At 43.1% G+C, this 14,870-nt stretch overlaps 1 protein-coding gene across 2 annotated transcripts in view; it reads right to left on the bottom strand.

The window, feature by feature from the left end:
* The window catches only part of MARCHF10 (membrane associated ring-CH-type finger 10), an 82,634-nt gene that overhangs the window by 52,089 nt on the left and 15,675 nt on the right, over positions 1-14,870 (bottom strand). The gene's annotated exons all lie outside the window — the stretch shown is intronic.

Raw genomic sequence — 14,870 nt, 5'->3', positions numbered from 1 at the left:
TGAGTTTACTTTAGAACAACATGAGAAGAATGCATTTCTGACCCTTAAGTAATTTGGTGACCAACAAGCAGCTCATGTTAAAAGCTACATAGGAAAGCAGGAGAAACAATTAGTGCTCTTTACTGTTATTTGAACTGCTTTGGGGGTGGGTAGGGAAAAATGTCCCTTACGTTCATCATATATTTGGCAATGAAAAGGAAATTTAGATAGTGTGATGGGGACTGGGTAAATCAGACCCCAGTTTCAATACTTTGAATTATTGGGTACAACATAAGACTTTTGAAAAGTCCCTACTTGTCAAGTCCCTACTTCTATAAAGAAGTCAGTATAAACCTACAGGTGGACAAATCATGATCCCTGCCATGTTAGAATATCCCAGCACAGCCTTGCAGCCCCAATAAAAATTATCAGGCATTCAACAGTTTTATACTTTGCCACACTTATACCCACCAAGGAGCCCTGGTGGCACAGTGGTTAAGCGTGCAGCTACTCACCGAAAGGTCGACAATTCAAACCCACTAGCTGCTTCGAGGGAGAAAGATGTGGCAGTCTGCTTCCATAATGATTACAGCCTTGGAAACGCTATGGGGCAGTTCTACTTTGTCCTATAGGGTCAGTATGAGTTGGAATCAACTCAACAGCAACGGGTTTGGTTTTGGGTTATTGTTGCAGGTCCTGGTGTTCGTCTGACTTGCTAGGCTATAGTTATACATTCTGCAACAAACAACCCTGGGGTGGGAGGTGTCTCTAAGTTTTCTCACATTGCACCTCCTCAAAATAAGATAAAATAACAAACTAGTTGCCATCGAGTCAATTTTGACTTACGGGGACCCCATGTCCTCCAGAGTAGAACTGCACTCCATAGGGTTGTCAAGCCAGTGACCTTTCGGAAGCAGATCACCAGGTCTTTCCTCCGAGGCACCTCTCGGTGGGTTCGAACCACCAACCTTTCAGTTATACTTGAACACTTAACTGAGCCACTCAGGGACTCCTCACACTGCTTTTAATCCTGTAATGAAAAGTCCTTTGACAATGCCATCCTTTTGCAGACATGGAATGCTGAGTTAATGTCCCCTGCATTCCCCCAACTGTTGCAATTTGTATTGATCTTGCTTATCCTTCACGTCGACAGTTGTAGCATTTTCATTTCACAGGCTGCTGACTCAGGAAAACACTCTGAATAGCTTTGAATTTTTGGGCACAACATAAGACAACTAAACTCTAAGCAAGCCCCCTACTTGTCACTCGTCTATAAAGAAGTCTGTATAAATCTACAGGTGGACAGATCACTATCCTTCTAGATTATAAATCATGGCTTTTTAATTTCGAGTCTGGATACAGCCTTCAAATAATTAGTGTTTCTCTGTACATTTTCAGAAAATAGACCACCCTAAGATAAAGGGACAGGCAAAGGACAGGACATAATGCATTGACTATTTTCCCTTTCCCTTTTGATTCTGGAATTTAATGGAAATCCTTGAAAATTATTCTGAGATGGCAAAGGTGAAATATTAGGTCATTTAAAAATATGAGATAGCTTCTCCATTCCCAGAAAAGGAAATATGGGCAGATCTTAATTATGATGCCTAAGATTGTAATTAGATCCTAGAAGTCACCGGCGAGAACAGCATTAGTGAGCGCAGGACAGGATTTCTTCCATGAACTGTCCATCGCAAACAGCTCATGTCACTGGGAGGAGAAGCCCGCTCACACAGGGCCCTGCTCTTGGGCCTTTTATTCCCAGCCAGCAGAAAGGCAGGAAAGATGCTCTGTGCTAAGGTTACCAACACCTGTGGCTACAGCATCAGAGCTGGTGTTTGCTAATATTAGTGGGTCCATCCCTGTCTCCCCCAGTGCCTGGAATTCTCTGCTTGTCTCCAGAAGAAGTGAGTTGACAGGGGTTAGCAAGGAGACTCTTAACTGGTGATAGGTCATGTTGAAGGAGCTCTGGTGGTGCAATGGGCTCGGCTGCTAACTGAAACATCAGTGGTTCAAACCTACCAGCCGCTCTGTGGGAGAAAGCTGTGGCAGTCTACTTCATAAAGACTACAGCCTTGGAAACCCCACGGGACAGTTCTACTCTGCCCTGTAGGGTTGCTATGAGTTGGAATCGATTCAACAGCAACGGGTTTGGTTTTGGAGGTCACGTTTACCATTTCTTCACCCATTCACTATACCTCAAGCCTTTAGCAGCACTGGAGAAGTGAAAGAAAGCTTGGCCAATTAAGCCATGCCTGTAATGTATGGGATTGCGCATCTGCATTCCAAGTACATCATGTTCTGGCTCCTGGGTAGAGCCATCAACCTTATTTCCAGGTGGCAATCACTCTTAGGAGTCTAGAAATTGCAGCTAGCAGTCAGCATTTTGTCAGCTGGAAACTAAAGCCTCAATGACAAGAACTATAATACTTATGCACGTGCTACTGAATCTTTTCTTGCTTGCCCCATTGAGTATTCTTAAACAAACCATTTCAACATTTTGTGTCTTTGTTCATGTTCTCAAACATCTATCCTCCCTCATGAAAACCAGTCATATCACCCTCTCCCACAGGATAGAAGACGTTGTAGTAACTCATTCTGGTGCTAAAGTGTGGTATTTAAGACTCCCTGGGAGTGAATCCTGGCTCTTCCATGTAGTAATTGTAGACTTTGGGTTAGTTATTAATCTCTCTGTCTCAAATTTTCTCATCCATGAACAATCCACACTGCTGTTGAGTCAGTTCTGACTTACAGTGACCCTACGGGACAGAGCAGAACTGCTCCATAGCGTTTCCAAGGAGCAGCTGGTAGATTCGAACTGCTGACCTTTTGCTTAGCACCCGAACTCTTAACCACTATGCCACCAGGGCTCCATCCATGAACAACAGTATCTACTTTTTGGCTGTTTTGTGAGTATTAAATGAGCTAATATATGTATATAGCACTTGAAGAGTACCAGACACACAGTGTCATGTAAGTGGTAGCTTTTATATTTAGTCATTAATTCATGCTCAGCCATTTAACAAAATTAACTAGCCAATTACTGAGCACTGTTGAAACTAAAACCAAAAGCTCCAATTAAAAATTCCATTGGATTTCTTCTATTCCAAAGAGACATGAATGCAGAGATGGGTCAGCTCCTACACCCAACTCTCAGTTTCTTCTCAAGGCTATATAATTTATAATCTTACATATAACTGCTTGAAATTTATCTAGTTTTAAGAAAATATGGTGCAGTTTTTTTAGACAGTAAAGCTCTAATGGCAAATATTCAACACCATTTAGAGATTATCGAACAATAATAAATAAACTATTTTATTTAAAGTTGATTTTAAAACTGCGCTTTTTCCACTTGTAACTCTGAACAGTAATTACAGTTTTCATTGCTTCTCCCATATGTTCATAAGTTGAAATGTCACATGGAGGTGGAGGCAACAGCACACTGCTACTCCTTTGGGGGAAGAAAACCAACTCTACCGAAATCAAAGCCTATGACATTAAAAAGAAAACCCACATGATACATGAGTAGACTTTAAATCTCTATTGGGAATTTGCTGAGAAAGTACTAATAATGCCGTGTTAACTAAAAGAAGTTATCGTTAAAATTAATACTTTCTGGATTATTATTATTTTTGTATTTAACATTTTCCAAAGATCTGCTCTTCTGGTATCATACATAATAAAGTAAAATTGCTACCATTGCCCGACACTAGCCTTGCTCTAAAAGTTCAGAGAAAGACTCACCCTGGGAAAACAAGGCACTTACATTTAGGGAATATAAATGTCATGGGGCACTGAAGTAAGGGCTTAGTAACATTATAATGACTCAAGTTAGACCTCCTGGAAGATGGAGACACAAGGGTTGGGAAATGGAATGTGTTTCCTCGGAAATGTGAGAATGACTAGATTTTTAAACTGAGATCTAACAATGTTAAGTTTGAAATGGCAAGGTGACAATGAACAGACGTGTTTGGGAGAGCAAGGAGGCTGAAGTAGTCAGGGACAAAAAGGACTTGAAATTATTTTCCACCTCTTGGCCAATAGCTCGTTTCCAAGACCCAGAAAACTGGTTCTTAACTGGTATGCCACCTCACCTCCCACCCCACTAAGGTGTGCTACTAAATTCTGATTGATGTGTACCAAACCCATTTTTGCCATGTGCCATGTGAGGGAAGGCTGAGCCGAGCAGATCTTAGGACATAAGGCACAAGTGCTGTGAATAAGAGGGGAGAGAAAAGAGTAGTGTCAAGCAGGTGCCAGAGATATTGTGTGCTTATTACATCTGAAATAAATTCACTTTTGTGAGATTATGAACGAGTATGATCAAGCCAGTGAACCTTGACTGTCAAACAGTGACAACATGCAAAGGGTGACAAGGGACTGTGGGTGCAAATGAGTACCTTCAGAGGGCTGTCTCCAAAGTCTGCAATCAAGCTGTACCTCAAACACAAAAGCTACCTAAAGGAACTGAGGGCAGCTTGTATCAACAGCATTCTAGATAGGATAGATACCTTTATGTATTCAAGAAATATAAAGTATGTTCTCCACAGAGTGTTGTTGTAGCACAAAGCAGGCTAAACGTTCTCTTGTCTAGAAAAAATTATAATAGTAGTAAAGTCCTTCACATGTTCAGGATAGTCTTGAGTTCACCAGAATTCTAGACTTGAAGATCAATAAAGAACAGCAATCAATAACTTGTTTTTTTTTTTGGACTCAGGTACCATGGACCTGAATCAAACTGCTGCTAACCCCATTTGTCTCTCCCACCTAAAATGGCTGCCAGGTGAGGCAGAATGAAACTAGAATCAGCAATAACAGTCCTTGCTCTCTATTTTGCCAGAAGATGCCTTTTAGAGTCAGTTGGGCTGCCATATGCATAAATATCATGGGCACCTGTCTCTACCATTGAGTTTTGTAGAGAACTTTCTCCTGCCTGCTTTCTGTCTGACACTCCTGCTAGCAAGTTGGGATGACCCAGCTTGAGTATCTGTCCTGACAGCAACAGTGGCCTCAGTGACTAAAGTATCTGTAAAGTTTGATTGCCAGTGGGTTTGCTCTTTGAAGGAGAATCATGTGGAATTTTAGAACTCACTCTACGGTTACCATTAATCCCACTATGGAGTAATCACTGGGTGAACCTAGAGCTGCAAGCTACTGAAATGGCAAGTACGATGTGTAAAAATGGTGGTGTCAGACCTCCTTGTCTAACTTCACAAGGAGGAGAGAGAATTAAAATCAGCACCAGCTCAAAGCTGATTCCTATGAGGTGGAGGTCAGATACACCAACTCTCTCCAATGTTTTTTTTTTTTACCAATTCTGACACCAGTTGTCCTTCCCATAGCACTTTCTACTTCTCTGCTAGGTTCGATCATTCATTGCAATGGCCACACGGAACTCACAGATCATAACCACAGCTATGGATTTAGTAGGTTACAACACGTTTTCTGACACTAGGTATTTTTTATAATGAATATCAATCCCAGAAATCGCTGCCCAGTTTACATAGGTGGTGACCACACCATTTCCATACATTGGATTTTTAAATATTAGGGATACCTATGTAAGATGTTCTTGGGTGTTCTGTGTGGTAGACAATGGGAAAGGAATCAGCATCTTGTCAAAAATTGTTGGGGTTTTGAATCTGAACACTAAAATGTCACGGTTAGTAGCAACTTGAGACTGGCTTCAAGTTTATTTTTCAGGTATATTTTCACTATAATGTATTTTTTTCCTTCCTCCTTTCTTTGAATTCATGTTTTTCTTTTAGCCAAGAGGAACATCTGAGGAACATGGAGAGCCTGGGCATCAAAGTATTATTATGAATTGTAATTGTATTTGCACTGTTTTGTTTTTTTTCTAGGATTGTATCAGCATATATACAATATACCTATATAACAAAAAAAATTTTATGCAGGAAAATGCCTCCTACCCAAAATAATAATAGGCCATAAAACATGGGAATCAATGGAGAAGTATCGTATGCATCTATTATGTCTTCAACCCCATGCTAAGCACTATGAAGGAATATAAAAAGAAGAAGCTTACAGTGAGGGAGACAAGATTAATGCCATACTAGCAAAATGAAAAGCAACATTTAATTAAGTGACAAATTGGGTGGCACCAATTCTAAAGGCTACAGAAATTCACAAGAAAATGTGAAAAGTCAAGGGCAGCCTTCTTGAAGGAGGTGGTGTGTGATGAAACTTGATGGATGAGTAGGATCTGGCTAGGCAGGAGCCAAGGTATGGATGGAGTGATGAGCATGGCTTGATTCTAGTGCAGTGAGGTGATTGCCAGAGCAGCGGTGTGGGGAGGAGAGGTGAGAAATAAAGCTGGATGGCAGGGTGGGGTCAGACTGTGAGGGTCTCTGAGAGTCAAGCCACAGATTGAGAGTCAACGTGATAGAGAAAGGGGTCCAACTGAAGATTTCTGGGTAGAAGAATGCTTAAAGTGGTATCTTACATGCATCTGGATGTTTCTTTTGGAGAGAGGAAACAGATCTTCCTGCAAACTTGCCAGTGAAATAATCTCTTTGTAGGTGCATTTGTTTATTTTTGTAAATTGTAATTCTTTGCTTTATGACTAAAGAAATTCATGTTCATAATGGAAAGATAAAGATGAACACAAAGAAAGAAAATTTAAAACATTCATAAACCCATCAACCTTAAAATAAAACTGCTAGCAGCTTGGTCTGTATTCTTTCAGACCCGTTTTAATGACTAAGTGATGAAGACTACTAACTTTCCACCAAAATATCTTCTTCTAAAGATATAAGAGTTGATGTGGCTGCCCACCTTGGACTGGATTTCTCAGCCTCCTCTGCAACTAGGTGTGGCTGGGGGATGAAGCTCTCACAAGTGGAATGTGAGCTGAAGTGATGCGTGAAGCCTACTTTAGAGAAAATCTCTGGCCTTGCACCTCTTCCTTTCCACCTTCCTGTGAGCTGGAGTGACAACAACCTTGAAGATGGCAGAACCATTCATTAGCCTAAGTCCCTGAAAGTCTGAGTGGGGTGTTGTCTGCTGATTTAGTACCAAATCTGACTGTCACATGTACAGAAATAAAATTCTATCTTGATTGAGTCATCGCATTTTTAGTCCCTTTGTTACAGCAGTGAACGTCACCCTAATGTATATGTATATGCCCACCGTGCATCTATCAGTTTGTCATACTATAGTGGCTTGCACATAGCTATGATGCTGGAAGTTATGCCACCGGTATTTCAAATACCAGCAGGGTCACACATAGTGGACAGGTTTCAGCAGCACTTCCAGACTAAGACAGCCTAGGAAGAAAAGACTAGTAATCTACTTCCAGAAATCAGGCATTGAAAACCCTATAGGGCACAGTTCTCCTCTGACGCACATGGAGTCGCCATTAGTTGGAATGGACTTGATGACAACCAGTTTGGTTTGGTGGTACAGAAAATGGGATGTGGGGCCGGGAGTGGGATTATAGAGACTTGTTGGTGGGCCACTGCAATAACTTGACTAGGTGATGGCAGAGAAGAAGACACAGATGGATTAAAAAGACATTTAGGAGGTAAAATTAATAAGACTTGGTGATAAATATGGGGACGAGGGGTGGAGAGAAAGTGTCAGGCATATTTCCTAAGATTCTGATGATATTATACACAAGGAAGAATGACGGAACAGGTAGGGAACTTTAGCATTGGACATGTTGACTTTGAAGTGTCTTTGAGACATCCAAGTAGAGATGCTGAGTAAACAGTTGGCTATTCAGATCTGGAGATCAGAAGAGAAGTTTGGGTTGAAAACGTAAATTTGGGAGTCATTGGCAGTTAAAGTCTTGGGAATGGATGAGATTATTTAAGAAGACTGTATAGAGCAGGGCTTCTTGGATGGGAGAATGAGCTTTGTTGTTAAGTACCATCTGGTTGGTTCTGACTCATAGTGACCCTATGTACGACAGAATGAAACACTGCCTGGTCCTGTGCCATCCTCATAATCGTTGTTATGCTTGAGCCCATTGTTGCAGCCACTGTTACTTAGATGGGAAAAAAAATTACAGTTTTATTTCCAATAACCTCTAGCTGGAATCTAAGCATATTTTTCATTTACCAGTGAAGGCAACAAACTACAGTAGTATTAGCAGTACCTGTGATTTTGTCACCAATCGAAATCACAGATATTTTCACACCTCATTAAACTTGTTGCAGACGTCTCAAAATATCCTTTACACCCATCACTTGTTATTTAATGTGTTAATAAAGAAGCACATATACTACTGAATGACAAATTTCTAAAAATATTTTGATGACTGTATTTCAATAAAATTGGTTTTCTTTGGAATCATATGTAGCTTACTTTATGCATTTAAAAATATTATTTTGAGAAGGGGACCCAGAGGGCTTACTATGCTGCCAAAGAGGTCCATGGAACAGAAATAGGTTAAAAACCCCTGGTACAGAGTGAGCAGAGAATCAAACCTCAAGGAATTTCAGGATTCAGAGCCCGGGTTGAGGAGGGTAAGCCCACAGTGGAGAACGGGAAGCAGCATCCAGAGACAAGAGAGGAAGCCAGGAGAAGACTGCGGTGTTAGAGAAGCTCAGGGAGGCAGCGTTTCCAGGAGGATCGAGTGGCCAAGCAAGGCAGATGCTTTCAAGAGATCAAGCTTGAAGAAGACTGGAGGCGACCCACTGCAATCAAGATGAGGAAGTCCTTTGACGAACAGCCATTTCTGTGGAATGACGAGCATGGAAGCCAGATTGGAGTGGGTTGAGAAGTGAGTAGGAAGTGGGAAAATGGAGTCAGTCAGTGCAAATAATTCTTTTGAGAACTTTGGCTGTGAAGAAGTAAGTGGAGGGGGACGTGGGATCAAGGAAGGGCCCTTCTGTTTTTTGGGGCAGTGGGGAGGAGACCTTAGATCATGATTAAATGCTGATGGGAAGGCCGAGATACAGGCAGAGAAGTGATGATGGATAGGGTCAGGGTTCTGAGAAGAGCAAGAGGGGTGGGATCCCAAGCACAGTGGAGAGGTTGCTAATGGATGGGAATGAAGAGAAGCTGGTGCAGAAGGAAGAGGGTGGTGGCTGTGTAGCAGTAAGCTGAGAAATTCCCATCTGAGGATCATTATGGTGTGGAATGGTAGAGAGGAGGGACTGAAGACCAGGGTAAAGGAAGAAGATCTGAAGTAGAAGGGAAAGTTGACCAAAGAAACTGGGCAGCATAGTCGAGGTTAGTGGCCATGAACTTTCACAGCACCATTTTTCAAAGTTGAATGATTTTCTCCAGCAGTAGCCAGTGACCAGGATGCAGGTCCAAAGACTGGGTGGGCAGGGTTTCACCAGACAGGTGTGAGGAAAAGACAGAGGGGCAAGGCAATTCCCAAAGGATCAAGCACAGAATCTCAGATGCTAGAAAAGAAGTAAGTACAAGAGGGGCAATGATAGGGCAAAGGCTGAGGAATCAATGGACCAGAGGTTTCCAAGAGGTAGAAGAAATGCCACACTAGAAGTGGTTGAGCAGGAGAGCTGGAAGGCCTGGAGACTGGTAATAATCTAGTGATTTTGGAGATGGTGTCCTTTTGGGGAATAACAAGGTCCAACATGTGCCATGGGAGGGGTGGTGGGGTGGAATGGAGGAGGGCACTTGAGATGCATCAGGAACTAAGAAGACAGGGTGTGGAAGGATTGTCCATGTGGGCACTGAAGTCACTTAGGATTGTGGCAGAAGATCAGAGATGGGGTGGCAGAGAGACTGAGCCACCAGAGTCTTCACTGAACAAGGCAGAGTGGCCCTTATGAAGGACAAGGATAATGAGGGGGAGAGGATGGTGGAGTAGAACAGCACACACCTCAGTGGGCCAGTATTTTCAACAGAGCCTGGAGAGCAATGGTCTGGGAACAGCATCAGGAAGCAAGAAGGGCACCTGCAGCTTCTTGGTCCTGAGGCAGGTGGATGGGAGGGATATGAACAGCCACCCTGAAGAGGATGTGTAGGGCGGAAGCATTATCTGGGAAGAACCAGGCTTCTCTATGGCAAGGATGGGGTGGGGACCTCTACAACGAGGTCTGATGCCCATTCTGCCTGCTGCAGGGAGACTGGATCACACACCATTTCCCAAACGCGCCCATCTCTGCCTTGACTTGGGCTATGTCCTACCTACCTCTGCTCTCCAAATCCTGTCCATCATTCACTTAAGTCTGGTTTAAAATCTCTAATCTCTATGATGATTCCTCTGGTTTCCCGTTACCTTTTTATTACACTCATCAGATACTGTCTTAAATGTAGCCATTCATATACGTCTTATTTTACCAACTCTGTAAACTTCCTGAGGGCAGGGACACGGCTGATTAATTACTATATCTCCATAGCACCTACACAGTGTCTGGTACACAGGTGATTTACAATTTCTTAACAAATAAAGCACTACAGAAGGAAAAAAGAAAGGTTTGGGATGAAAGGCTGTATGTTGTAAAATATGTTTAATGCAGATATGCATTTGGATAATATTACCTTGCAACGGAAGATTTTTACAATTTTGATATCTGAATTTTAATTAGTTTTTAATAAGTTCTTTGGTTTCAAAAATGAGTTAGAACTATTTTTTAAGTGGGAAATTTTAATAAAATGTAGTAAGCTGAAATCCATAGCACTACATACAATGGAAAAAAGCCATTTTATTATAATCTTCTCTCACGCAATTTCTGAGCTGCTAAGTCCAATTAACATAGGAATCTCCTTGGGTCAGAGGTCACCAATTCTCGGCACTAACAATTTCACTGAGTTGGGATAGCAATTGGGGTTCGTGTCACCGGGTGACATGGCAGAATCACCCTGGTGGAAGGACTGAAGAGGCTGTCTTGCTTGTCTGTTGAAAAAGACAGGACAGCGTTCTGGAAGCTGCTTCAATTTAAACTGACAGTTGCCCCATTTTACTGCCATGCCCCATTTAAAATTACCTAGTGGAACGCAGACAAAGAACAGAAATGAAGGAGAAATGAAGCCCTGCTGGCTTTGCCCAAGATACAGTTATTATTCCTTTACTCCATTAATGCTGGTGAAGACCTCCAGCCTCCTGGCTTGCCTTCAGAGGAGCCTGCACACCAGGTATTCCAATTAATCTATGATCTAACCATAAGAGAAATATCCAAGTCAGTCCAGTAAGTCATCAGGCAGAACATTCAACCACAACAAGGCAACCCCCATTATGAAGTATGAGTGAGTCCTGGGTCAACTTCTGGCCATTCTGAGCTTCCTCTGCTCACTGAGAGCTACAGCCCAGCTGTTCTTACGTCTTTGTGTTCTTGCCTACCTCTGGTAAAAGGAACTTAGCCAGTGCTTTAAAGAAGCCATCTGTCTCTCTGCACAGGTTATGCCAGAGAAGAATGCTCTTTTTAGCTGGTCACTCTGGTCACCACCAGTTCAGGGGTTTCCACCTTCAAGCCCAAACTGGCCATTGTAATTGGCAGCTGCACCAAACTGCTCTCGTCTTGATAATTTCAAACCAGGTCAAGGAACATTAAGCCACTCCAAGTAGCATTATTCCGTTTCGACTGTCCCACTCAGAGTGAGAACCCCTCTTCCGGCTGTATGGCTAGAGCTGTGACTTTGAACATGTGCACATTCCTAAAACATTTTTGTAATTGTCGGCCCTCAAGTCTTCACTGAGCTACACTTATGTGCTAGGCACTGCAGGCACTGCAGATACAACAATAGCCAGTGTCTGCTCGGGAGTAGCGCCCAGCCTAAGGGAGGAGGCAGACAGGAAAATCTACCCCACGGGCACTCCAGCCCGGGTGTTATGGGAATACAAAGGAGGGACAAGAGCAAAGTCGCCTGACCCCCAGGAGAAGCCCTGGAAACTCTTCCTGAGAAGATGCCCTCGGAGTTGAAGATACACAGTGCTTGGTCAGATGAAGCTAGGAGGTGTGTGGGTCCAGGCCAAAAAAGGGCCTTGATACCCTGCTAAGGTGTTTGAACTTGATCCCAAAGACAATGGGGAACCACTGAAGAATTTTTAATAAAGGCGTGGCATGATCCAATTTGCTTCTAGGGGGATCACTCTTACGGCCGCCTGGAAGTCTGGTTGGGAGGGGTGAGATGAAGGCAAAACAACTAAATGACTCCTGCCATAAACCAAGCAAAAATAAATAAATAAAAAGACAGGGCCCTGAAAAGGGAGGTGACGGTGGACAGATTCAAGAGAGAGGAGATAAGAGAGTCAGGCTTTGGTGTCTATTGCCGTGGAGTGTGAGGAGGAGGAGGAGTCTAAGGTAATCTCTAGAATTCTGACTTGGGCAGAAATAAGAAATTCAGGAAAAGGAACCAGTTTGAGGGGAGAAGATAATGCATTCAGTGTCTTCAGCAGATCAACAGCTAAGATGGGAAACAAACTTGAGCGTAAATTCCCACAGAGCCGCACTCGACAAACCGAGGGCGGCACATTCCCCCTCCATGACGTACATGTCTCAGGTGCACCTCGAGGGCAAGGAATCTGAGCTGGAGTCAAGAGGGCCGGCTGTGACACACACCACGCCAGGTGTTACAGATGACTCACAGCCTCGCAGGGTGGGGCCCTCTGGCAGTCAGAACCAGTGTGTGCGTGTGTGACCTGCCTCGTCGTCGACACAGGCCTGAGGCCTGAAAGAAGCGAGGCCCAGCCCACAGTGGATCCGACAATGGACAAGAAGAAGTCAGAAAAAATGAAGGATATGACTCACAGAACGTACATGCTGAGCCCTAAGCCTCGGCTGCTTTCACAACACGGTTAAGGGTGTCAGGGGCTTAAAACTGATGGATTAGTGGGAGAAAGACTCCCCAGGAGCCGTATGAAAGGGGAGAAGCTGATAGTTTCACAGACAGGACAGACAGAAAAAACAGACAGTGAAAGGAGTCGCGCAAATATACGCAGGTCGTAGAAAAACACAAAATGCAAACGGAGCTGGTCTTGGCAGACAGCTGACTCACTGGAGAGTTAACATTTGCAAAGACCTGCTGTGTGCAAAATATTGTATTGTGGATTATGCTGGGCCAAACGCCCTTTCTGGCCTGTGGGTTCTTGTTTTGTTTTTTGGTCTTGACTATAATCTAGAGCAGCACTGTGTGACAAAACTTTCTGCAGTGATGAAAATTGTTCTATATATTCGTGGTCCAATATGGTAGCCACAAACCACTTACGGCTACTGAGCATGTGAAATGAGACTCCTGTGACTAAAGAGCAGAAAAAAAATTTTAAAATATTTTATTTCTGGTGAAACTATACACAGCAAAACAGGCTCCCATTCAACAATTTCTACACATAGCATTCGGTGACATTGTTTACATTTTTCAGTTTGCGTCAACATTCTAAGGAGCCCTGATGGCACAGTGGTTCGGTGCTCGACTGCTGACCGAAAGGCTGGCTGTTCGGAACCCACCAGCTGCCCCGCGGGAGAAAGATGTGGCAGTCTGCTTCTGTGAAGATTGTTGTTGTTGTTAGGTACCATTGAGTCGGTTCCAACTCATAGCAGACCCCGTGTACAACAGAACGAAACACTGCCCGGACCTGCACCATCTTCACAATTGTTTTTATGCTTGAGCCCATTGTTGCAGCCACTGTATCAATCCATCTTGTTGAGGGTCTTCCTCTTTTTTGCTGACTACTTTACCAAGCATGATGTCCTACCTCCAGGGACTGGTTCCTCCTGACAAGCTGTACAAAGTAGGTGACATGAAGTCTTGCCATCCTTGCTTCTAAGGAGCATTCTCTGTAAAGATTACAGCCTGGAAACCTTACAGGGCGGTTCTACTCTGTCCTATAGGGTCTCTATGAGATGGATTCGACCTGATGGCAACAGGTTTGGTTTCTTTTTTTTTGGTCAACATTCTCATTATTTCCATTTTAGCTGTTTCACTCCTATCAATTTAGTCTCACTGCCCCCGCAAACTTCTCATCTATGCTTTAGAGTAACTTATCCATCTGGTCTCATATGGATAATTTTTAAAACAGCGCTGTTCTCAAGGGTGAAATTCTTTACTTTTCAGCTAACCTGCTATTTAGTTAAAAGGTGATTTCAGGGGATAGTTTCTGTTCTAGGTTTAAAGAGTATCCCAAGGGCAATAGTCTCGGAGATTCCTCCAGTCTCAATGGGTCCAGTAAGTCTGGATTCTTCGAGAATTTGAAGCTCTGAGGGACTGAATTTTTAATTTTATTTTAATTAATTTAAACTAAAATAGTCACACGTGGCTAGAGGTCAATGTATTGGACTACACAGTTCTGGACCTTTGCTGCCCTCATGTATGGAGAGATAGGCTGACTTTTTTAAGTCACTGTAGCTTCCCCGGAGAGGCTTTTCGTTTGTTTCTTTTGTTTTCAATTTTCACCTCCCAAAGTCTGTTTCTGATTATTATGGACAAAACAATTAAAATGTTTATGTTGGATAACAGCCTTTCTATTTAAGCTTACCTTGCTGGCTGAGAGGTTCAGGTGACCTCACTGATGTAAACATCAGACTGAGCCAGGTCTGGGCACAGCCAGCTGCTTCTTGGTATCAGGTGAACTGCCTATGCCTCCTTTCAATGCAACATTGGGTCCTTGTGACCTAGAATCTAAATATTCAGTTGTTCCCTTGCTGCTGACGAAAGGACAACAATCCTATTCCTAGCAGCAGAGTGAACAGTGCTGTGAAAAACCGAGAGAAGATCTCCACCTTCCTTTCCAATGAAGTAACAGCAGTGACATCACCTCCATCTTTGCGAGGCTTGTGTGTTTGTGGTAGGCAACAGCGTCCCTACCATACAAGATGGTGGAGGACGAGAAGCCTCCATGATGTCTCTCTTTATAGAAGCTTGCTGAGCCCCGGAAGTGCTGGGCTGATTATTTCCATCATCTTCTATGGGAAAATCAGGGCTCCTGTCCCCTCTCTGTGAAGGTTTGAGAGGATGAA

This window comes from Trichechus manatus, unplaced genomic scaffold, assembly GCF_000243295.1.
Source record: "Trichechus manatus latirostris isolate Lorelei unplaced genomic scaffold, TriManLat1.0 scaffold00028, whole genome shotgun sequence".
Lineage (NCBI taxonomy): Eukaryota > Metazoa > Chordata > Mammalia > Sirenia > Trichechidae > Trichechus > Trichechus manatus.
This window is presented reverse-complemented; position numbering and strand designations above follow the sequence as displayed.